The 8534-nt window shown below is 42.8% G+C and overlaps 1 long non-coding RNA gene across 2 annotated transcripts in view; it reads left to right on the top strand.

Moving 5' to 3' along the window:
• Nucleotides 1-1913: 1913 nt before the first annotated feature.
• LOC128799260 (uncharacterized) overlaps nt 1914-8534 on the top strand; it is a 41237-nt gene continuing 34616 nt past the window's right edge. For both annotated transcript variants that reach the window (XR_008434685.1, XR_008434686.1), the window contains exons 1-2: nt 1914-1998; nt 4036-4208. This is a non-coding gene — a long non-coding RNA (uncharacterized LOC128799260). The remainder of the gene's footprint in view (nt 1999-4035; nt 4209-8534) is intronic.

The following is an 8534-nucleotide window of genomic DNA, read 5'->3' as shown; positions in this document are numbered from 1 at the left end:
GTTTTCCCTTGAAATCTGAAATTGGGGGGTGCCTTCATCATCTCCTGCTCCTGTGGAGCTCTGCGCAGCCAACAGCTGCTGGCAGGGCTGGCTGCACCTCGCTCTTTGTTTTATCTCCCATTTTTGGGATAAAGGCACCTCAGCCCTGGCAAAAGGAGCTGTGTCCAGCGGGGTTTTGTGTGTGGCTGCACCAGGAACCGAGCGGGGATTTTCCCCGCCCGCATCTGGAGTTTGTGTCCCTCCAACATCTGCAGCACCAAGTGGTTGCTCAGGGTTCCATTATCCTGCACTTTATGGTGTACACAGAGCATAACCCCCGTCATGCTTTTAATATTCCGGCCCAAAAGGATCACAAACAACTTTTTTTTTTGGTGCTGTTTGTTCATTTAAATGCGTTCGAGTCTTGGCACCGGTCCCGGGAGTTTTGTTTCTACGTCAAGGAAAATGAAATAAATCAACTCCTCGGCGGCGAAGTTGGGGATTTAAAAGATAGTAATGATGAAAAAAATTTCAAAAAATCTAAATAAATTTAAAAAAATTAAAAAGAAAAAAAAAAAGAAAAAAGGGAAAAAATTAAAAATTTTAAAATCGATCTGTTGACAAATTGTTAAAAAATTTTTAAAAATGAAATTCAGTGGCTTACGCTGAAGGAATGTGTTTGGAGGAGAACCCCACAGGGAGTTGGGACAAGAGGTTTTTCCGTGGAGCTTCTTCCCAGTGGCATCGCATCCAAGAGAGGCCGGGATGTTTGGGAATGGGTGAATCCTGTCACGGAAAAAGGGTGGGGTGGGCTGGGAGGAGGCGAGCAGGGGGGAATCCTTTTGTCAGGAGGCTGCTCCCCAAGCCCACCATCCCTGCAGCCCCTGGATGAAATCCTCAGTGGGGAGGAACAGCCTTGAGTGGATGAAAAATCGAGGTGGTGCTGCTGGGAGGGGGAGAGGTATCAACCTCCACCTCTGCCGTGGTTGCTCGTGGGTCTGGCTGGTTTTGGGTTTTGTTCTTCCCTGGTGGTGGGAAACGCCAGGATCGGGAGCCGGCCCGTCCCCCTCAATATTGGGAATATTTCTGTGGGTGTCGTTGTGGTTACATCACAGCGCTCTCCTTCCTCATCTCCATTCTTGTGCAAAATTCAAATAATTCCCCCCCTCCCCGATAGCAGCTGTGCATGGGGGGGTTTCTCTTTTTTTGTTTTTTTTTTTTTTTTTTAAGTCGCTCTTTAACGTTGCGAAAGGAACAATAAAATGAAAGGCAAAACCGGCATCTTAAAACTTGGCAAGTGAAAGCAGCTTGGACTGGCAGCCAAGAATCCTGCTGTGGTGCAAAAAGAATAGCATCCACGGAGCCACCACAACCCAGGGCTTCTCCTCTTTTAACAATCGCGGCGGCACAGAGAAATAATTATTCCTTGTATCAGTGTTAAAAGAGTCAACAAGCTTAAAAAAAGCTTGCTTGGTGAACCTCCTCCAGAGCAGGTAACGATGCTCCTCTTCGATTCTGCTTTCTCCAGCTGGACTTTTGGGCTGAGGATGTGGAGATGAGAGCTAATCACTTGCAGGAGTTGGTGCGTGCTACTGGCTGCCAGGGAAGGCGTTTGCCTCGCCGTTCCTTTATTTTCCTGAATGGATTTGGTGGGAATAGGACTGGCAAACTTCTGGAGAGGTTGTGTTACAAGGAACGTTTTATTTCCACGGGTTTAGCGTGGGGGGAGAGCGCGAGTGGGTTGAGCCAAGGTGGAACACGGGAAATAATCCCAAAAAAATTTCAAAATGAGGATGTTGGGAGGTGGGGAGTCATTTCTCTCATAGGAGCTTGGCTGTTCCTTTTGCTCCTGAAGCTGTAGCCTCTGGGTGTAGGAAAACAGCATCCATTCCTTGAAAATATGCCATGAAAATATCCATAAATATTTTGTCTTCCAGAATACGTTCCCGAGGAGTTGGGCCTAGCAATATGGCAGCGCACGTTCCATAGGAAATCCTGCAGAATGCTGCTGCTGCTGAGGTAATTTGGATTCTCAGTCAGTATCTCCCTTTTCCTTCTAATTCCTTAAAATTATTTCAAGCACAGAATTCCTTAAAAAGTTGCTTTTTGAAGCTAGGATAGAATGCATGTGTGTATATATATATATATATATATATATATATATATATATTTATATTTATAGGCCTAATTACATTTGGGTTAAAACTGGGGAGAAAAGAATGGGAATTATTTCACAGCTGTGTTTCTTATTTGCCTGGATTTCGGGGCAGGAGGACGAAATGGCTGCAAACAGCTTTTTGCTCAGGCACACAATGCATTCCGTAGTGATCGATTTCCCTGGACAGGGCATTTCTGCTTTGTGGTTTGCAAGAAAACCACCCACAGACCAAACCCCAGCGTTAGATCTTTAGAGATTTTATTTCTCCGTATTTCCCTCTGTATTCCTGTGGATATGAATCTCTAAAACACCAGCTTTATTTTGGGTTGTTACTGACAAAAATATTCTGTATTTTTGGCTGTCCCACGTACCAGAGCCTTGTTGATCCTGTGATCACTGATATTGTAAAATTAATAATGAAGTGTGCTCAGTATAAGAATATGAGAGACCTAAAGATAAATACCTTAATGTACAGGTTGAAACTTTTTATTTGTAATCTCAGCATTCGAGGCAAATACAGGCTGATGCTGATTGATTTGTTTGCCTCTGATGGATTTTCTGCCACTGTGTGTATGTTCATCAGGTTTTCACAAGGTACAATAGCTCTGGGATTAATCAATGGGGGGAAACGTTTCCAACCCCACATCTTGGCAAACCCATGGCTCTCTTTTAATCTCCCCGAATATATTGGATACAAGTGAAATTCCTGTTTAAAAAGCAGCTCTCGTTAAAAAAAAAAAAAAAACAAAAAAAACCCCTGCATTTTTCAACAAACAAAACTGCTGGTTTGCTGCTGCATTTCTCAATTTGCTGCCTTAAAGCTTGGCCATGGGTTTGTTTTCCAAAAGGAGCAGCTTGGTTCCTGGGTATTTGTAATTTACAGCACACAGGTGCCATGGAATGCCCTCCCTGTGCCCCATTCCTCCAGGGCTCTCAGGAATGCAGAGGGGCACAATCACATTTATAGCGGGGATTTCTTTGGAGCTTTCCCAGGGGTGGCTCTTGCTGCTTTTCCCCTTTTTCTCCCATTCCCCCCCCCCCCCCACAAAGTGAAGCCCTGGTGATGGATCCCAACTCTCCTTCTTGCCTTTTGTGTTGGAAAAGCCAATCAGGTGGGGAGTGGGAGGTGCAGCAGGGAAAAGGGTGGGTTTTCCCAACAAATCCCAGATTTCCTGGAGCATGTGCAGGGCTCCTCGAAGGTCTGGCTCTGGGTGTCCCCTCCAGGCAGAGCTGGGGACACGTGTCCCGGGAAAAAGCCGCCCAAATTTTACAGCTTGGTTTCTTTCATGGATTTCACCTATCCCAGGGAAAGGAGATTAGCCCAGGAATTAATGGGAAAGAAGAAGAAATGGTTTTGGAAATAGATAAAGTGAGGAAAATGTAACCTCATGATGATTCCAGTGAGATCATCTCATATGAAAAAATCAGGTATTTCTCTGCCAGAGCCATTCAAATTAGCTCACTTCATACCCATAACTGAATGTAAAGAATATTACATGTCAGTTTTTTTTTACTATCCTATTCTATGACATTTCTAAATGAATATTTCTTACCTCAACATTTACATACAAATACATACCGTATAAACCTTCTGTTAAACTTTTAAAATCCCCTACAAATTCACTTCCCACAACTAGGGTTAAAAAGAAAGTACTGAATAGAAAGAAAACATTCTGCCTGATGCAGTTTTGCATGACACACTGAGACTGAGGGCCAAATTCCCTGTCTCAGGAAGAAATCCTGGTGCAATCCCAGCAACAACTGACCCTAAAATTGTACCTTTAGGCCCTGTTGGACAACCTGGATTTTAACCTCAGGTTCCCTGCAATAAATGAGCTTTGTAGTGGAGGGCTGGGGTTATTTTTGGCCGGGTAACATTTGTTGTGTTCCATTTGCAGCTCTGTTCCCAAGGAGGGCACAATCCCTGTGCTCCCTGCCCCGCTCCAGCCTCGACCACTGCAGGGACAGAGCTTTCTCCACCCCAAAATCCCAGCAGGAAAGCCACCCAGGATTTTCAAAGATGCTGCAGCACGAATTTTGGCTGCTGGAAACTTTGGGAAAAGCTTTTAAGGTGAGTGTCAGCATAGGAATCTAAAGTTGGAGGATGAATTTAGATAACCTTTGGGCAGATGGTGAAAGTTTAACATCTATAACAGGAGTTTCTTGCCACCCAGCAATTCCAAATAAAGGAAAATTGTATTTTCTAATTGCATATTTACCAGGCTGGAAAGGTTGAAGTGATTTATTTTAAGAACCTGCACAAAAAAAAAAAAAAAAGGGAGAATTTTCTAACAGCATCCAAATAGCAAAATTCTTTTCCAAGTGGTGCCTGTTTGATTTTACAGAGGGTAATATTAACTTGAATTAATATGGTTTGTCTCCTGAAGGAAAATAAGTGAAATATTGGTGACCCTTTGAGCCAGAGTTGATCTCAGTGATTTTCTCCACCAGCTCCATGTGGAGCTCACAGCCAGGCTGCTTTTCAGCCTGATTCCCCACCAATAAAATGGGAAATATTCCTTCCACAGGAAAGCGAACTTGGAAACCTCAGGGGAAGGAGGGGACACCTCCTGCTTGCGGTGGCAAGACTTGGCTTTTCAAGCTTTATTAGAAAAATCCTAAAGAACTTTTATGTTTGTCTGTGTGGAAGAAATGCAGAGTTGAGGTTAGGGGGAACTGCCAGCTTGTTCAGCAGAGTGACAGGGGTTTTGTTTTTTTGCCTTTAAAAATAGAATTAAAGTAGAACCCCAGCCCAGTAATGACTTCTCTGAAAGTTAAAACAACTCTCAGGCAGTTGTTTCTTCTGCCTGCTTCAGCCAGGCTGCCAGAATGGAAACAACTTTTTGCAGGCTGGGGGGGAAGGCTGAGTATTGGAATTCTGTTTGTATCCCAAAATTTTGCTGTTGGATCATTTCCTACCCTGTTTCAGTGATATTCCTCCAATGCTGCTTGTTAATTCAATTCCTGTTAACTTCAGTACTGGGTGATATTCCGTCCAGCAAAGTGCTTGTGAGGAAGAAACACAGATCAGCTTTATTTTGGTGGGTTTAAATTCTTCTTTTATTTTATTTTACTGATTTTCTTAAGGCTCCCATGGGAGTGCAGGAATCTGTGGCTTTATGTCAGAACAAAATCAATAATCCACTCTGCCCCCACCCTCCAAGGAGGGGCTTTGAGGTGCCGAGAGAGAGAAGGCTCCTGGCTAAACTCAGAAATTCCACTTGCAGAAAGGTTTTTCCTCTTTCCATCCCCCCCTAAAAGTGACCCCAAACCCTGTCAGTGCCAGCAGAAATCCCTGCCTGCTGCCACAAACCCGTAGATCCGAACTTGTGCTCATATTCCACACAAGCTTGTATCTATAGGTCTGTGGCTGGCTGGCAAGTGCACCCTGGGGTGATGCTGCACTTCCCCTCCAAATATTCTTCCCTCTTTCCTCCTTTTTCCCCCATCCTCCCTCTTTTATTTTTGATTTTTTAATTTTTTTTTAATTTATTTAGAGGAATATAAAAGTGGAGCTGCAAAGGGTTGTTTGCTTGGTTGGTGCTGAGGAAAAGGGGATGAGGGGGGAGTTGATTTGACATCAGGCTGAAGAAATTAAATCCCACCCATGTCCTGCCCTGCTCTGGTGATGGGGATGTGATCGGGAGCATTCTTGTGTTGATTCTGAATCAGATAAAATAATTTCATTTATAAAGTAACATGGAGTTATTCTTTCCTTGCATAGTCCAGGAATTTGTGAGGGGAACAGTCACTTCTCCTCCTTTATATCCAGGAACTTGGAATCCCTTCTCTGACACAGCAGGGGCTTGGCCCTCCAACTCCTCTTTCAAAAATCAGTTTATTATAGAACCCCATTCCTCCCAGTTTCATGGCATTTGTGTCTTTTCAAATAGTTTTTAAGAGGAAATAATCATGCTGGAAAGTCCAAAAGAAGTGATAGGGCAGGAAAAAAGCCATGGGAGCAGGCAGTGCAAAGGCTGCTGTGGAAAAGTAACCTTTAAAGTTGGGAGAGTTGGAACACTTATTTTTGAAGAAGTCATTTTTTTTAAAACCCCAATGTACAGATTCTATATGAAAATAATTAGGCTGTAAACTCAAAATAAAGTCTGACTATTTCTTTCCGGCAGCTTTCAGTGTTAATTCCACCAAAGATTTGCTCTGCATTTCCACTCTTAAATTTCTCTGGGTTTGAACTTGGCTGCTTTGACATACACTGCTGTAGGCCAAATAAAAGGGTTTTTTTTCCTCTCTTTGCTGAATTTCCAGGGTTTTCTATGTGTTTTCTATTTATTATAGAAGTTTTATTAAACATTTATATTAAAATTAAGTCAGAGAAGTCCAGCCACTCTTCTTTCTCCCTGTGAGCTGAAACTAAGTTTACAAAAAGGGGGAGGAAAATTGCATTTTGGTGTCCTATGTGATGCAAAGTTGGGTGTAAAAGCTGATCCTCAACACTCCCCAAATGTTTGGATGGGAAATCAAGGAATAAAAGCTGATGAGTCGTTTCCAGCAGAACTTTTGCTCCTGGGCTGTTCTGTGGTGGGATTTTTCCCAGAACAGGACCTGGAGTCAGGCTCTCCTTTGGGGTTTTGAGGGTTGTTCCATCCGTGCTGGGATGAGCAGGGGCTCACCATGGAAGCAGGAGGAGATTGGGGCAGTAAAAAAATGGTTTTCCCAGAAGGTCTGTGAATAATCTGTGCTGCTCTGGGGTTGTTGTTTTAAATGCTGTGAATGTCCATCCCCGTGGGTTCCCACCTGCTGGCTCCAAGGGAAGCATTGGCTCGTTTAGTCTGAGCTCCAAGGAGAAATGAGCTGGTAAAACCCAATAAAATCCATATTTCTGGAGGGGGCTCTGTCCTCTGTAAAGCCATTTGGGGTAGAATGGGCTGAGAAAAGCCTGGAATTTGTCAAGGATGTTCTGGCACTTCAGGTGACATTGGAGAGTGCCAAACGACCCCTGGCAGGGGAATTGGGTCAGATATGTCCCAAAATGAGGTACCACCATTCGCTTTGGTATTTTCTTTTTTTTTTTTTAATTTAGGAAATCTATTTGTTTTTTGCTCTTAAAAATGGATTTAAAGTAGAACCCCAGCCCAGTTATGACTTCTCTGAAAGTTAAAACAACTTTAACTCTTGAATCATGAAAGAGGAAAGAAGAAGCACTTTTTTTTTTTTTTTTTCTTCTCTATAAAATATTTTTGTGCAATTTCTCTCTGCCTATGTTGGGACCTGCTAATCAATATCTGATTTTTTTTTTTTTTACCTCGTTTTGGTGAGAGGCTTGGTCTAAACACAGCTGGGTGCTTAGAAAGGAAACTTTAGAGAAGTGGCAACAGGAGTGGGGCGAGCTGCTGGGAGGAGGAGCTCAGTTATTTCTGAGGCTGAGCGTGTTTGCTGACTGCCCCTGGTTTTTGGGGTGAGTTTGGGGTGACGCTGTGGCCTCAGCTTTGTGGGACAGGCTCAGGGAAGCCTCTGGCAGGCTCCTGGCTTGTGCAGGGAGGAGGGAAGGAGGGCACTGCTGGCAGCACCAGCAGCTCCTTTTCGTGACACAAAGCAGAGACATTCTCCTGCCCTATTAACTACAACAAGTCAACATAAAACATTAATAAAAAATAACAGCGACTTCAACTAGCTTTCTAAAAATACTTTATCTACCTACAAAGTCCCCTCCTTATCTTTCTTTCATTTCTCTCTTCTTTTAGTCCCCTTAGTAGCAACCTTAAAGAAAACTCCTTATCAACTTCTTATTTCTCAGCTTCTTCTCACCCCTTTAGCTGGCAGACCCGCTGTGAGCCCCTTCTACAGCGTCTCTGGGCTCAGCTCGTCCAGCAAACCCAAGAAAACCCGTTCTCGCTGAGTTTGAAAATGCATTTTGGCTTGTCTCCTGCTAAACTGCCCCCTGCTCTTTTTTAGCTGCAGCCTCCCCATATTCTGCCCCTTTGCTCTCCAGCTTTTTGAAAAGCACTGCATTGTGCCTCCAGCCTTAATTTGTATTTCTGCGCTGCTGCTTGTGTCCCACTGCACTTCATTAAGCACCAGAGTGAAACTGGAGTCTGACAAAATGATGTGAAGAACCTTGAAATGTGTCTTCCTTTTAGGATGGAGGAGCATAACTGGAGTCTGTGCAGCTCCTACCTCTGCTTACAAGGAGTTCTTTTATTCTTCTTCTTCTTCTTCTTCTTCTTATTATTATTATTATTATTATTATTATGTCACCTTTAAAAATTATTATTCATTATTGTTATATTCATTATTATGGATATAATTCATTATTATATATTATATATATCACATATATTATATATATTATATATATTATATTATATATTATATATTATGCATTATATTTTATATTTTATCTTTTCTTTATTATATAATATATTTTATATATCCAATA

This window comes from Vidua chalybeata, chromosome 23 (genome assembly GCF_026979565.1).
Source record: "Vidua chalybeata isolate OUT-0048 chromosome 23, bVidCha1 merged haplotype, whole genome shotgun sequence".
Classification (NCBI taxonomy): domain Eukaryota; kingdom Metazoa; phylum Chordata; class Aves; order Passeriformes; family Viduidae; genus Vidua; species Vidua chalybeata.
The sequence above is the reverse complement of the archived record's forward strand: the minus strand, read 5'-3'. Positions and strand labels throughout refer to the sequence as shown.